This window comes from Schistocerca gregaria, chromosome X (genome assembly GCF_023897955.1).
Source record: "Schistocerca gregaria isolate iqSchGreg1 chromosome X, iqSchGreg1.2, whole genome shotgun sequence".
Classification (NCBI taxonomy): Eukaryota; Metazoa; Arthropoda; class Insecta; order Orthoptera; family Acrididae; genus Schistocerca; species Schistocerca gregaria.
In genome coordinates this window covers 720,580,560-720,581,916 of record NC_064931.1, presented here as the reverse complement: position 1 = coordinate 720,581,916, position 1,357 = coordinate 720,580,560, and positions in this window count along the sequence as shown.

The window sequence follows — 1,357 nt, the reverse complement described above, 5'->3', positions numbered from 1 at the left end:
TGTGCACTGACACTGTGAGTACTTCACTAGCTCTAAACTGTGAGCACAGGTCTGCAGACCATGGCTATGTGAGCATACAGATGGTTAATGAGAGGAATGCTGTATTTTTCTGTTTCGGGAAAGAGAGTGTTTGTTTTATTTTTTAGTAGAACCTCTTTCCCCCCCTGTTCAGCATACTGTGGTTCGCCCGGCTCCTCCTGTGCGTTCACGAATCGTGCCAGCTTTCTTGCGGCCAGCAAGTGCGGCCAGCTTGTGGTTTGGCACCATTTCCCGCCCGTTTCATTCAGTCAGCACAACTCAAAAGTATCCTGTGTTAAACGAAACTTGCAAATTTTTTTCAGACTTTATCGCCACTTTCACGACGTTTATTTCTCATCACAACTTTGATATTTGCTCATGTAAAAATATAAACGTTTGCAGTTAGATACGATACTGCAGTGCCTGTGTTTTTCTGATTAAGTTCCTTTGGATCTGCCGATACCGGAGAAGCAACTTTCAAATACGAGGTCTGACCTGTACGGGAATATACATGATGGATGTACGAGTACAGGTCACAGACGCATGGTTGGCGACGTATGGAAGTTTGGGACTGGCCGTAAACCGTGCACGGATAGCCAATGGTGGGGCGACCGCTCGCGATTAGCAGGATGTCAGGGTCGAGTCCCGGTCCGGCACAAATTTTCGTTGTCGTCATTCCATTCTCCAGCAGATGGTTGTCCTTATTCGCAACTGCGAATTCGTTTCAGTATTTGTAGTAAGATGTCGTTCAGGAGATTCATGAGTCCCCCGCCCCCTGGGTTGGCCCTTGAGTCTCGGCCACTGTACATCCACGGATTTGAACCCCGCTCGTCTAAAATACGAAGCCGCTGTGTGAAGCACTGTAAGGAGCACGTGAGACCTGGCAGGATTTCCACGCCTGTCTAGTGCGCAGCCGCGCAGGGCGCATTTTTCTGACCCCTCGGAATTCACGACCCACGTTTGCGTAACGACGGTTGGTTTCCACATGTGATCGTATTAGCTGACTTTCTTCCACAAAATATCGACTGCACGTACAAAGTCAATAAATTATTGCTGCAGGCTGGAATGGCTTTGGCGCCTAATCTACACTCCTGGAAACTGAAATAAGAACACCGTGAATTCATTGTCCCAGGAAGGGGAAACTTTATTGACACATTCCTGGGGTCAGATACATCACATGATCACACTGACAGAACCACAGGCACATAGACACAGCCAACAGAGCATGCACAATGTCAGCACTAGTACAGTGTATATCCACCTTTCGCAGCAATGCAGGCTGCTATTCTCCCATGGAGACGATCGTAGAGATGCTGGATGTACTCCTGTGGAACGGCTT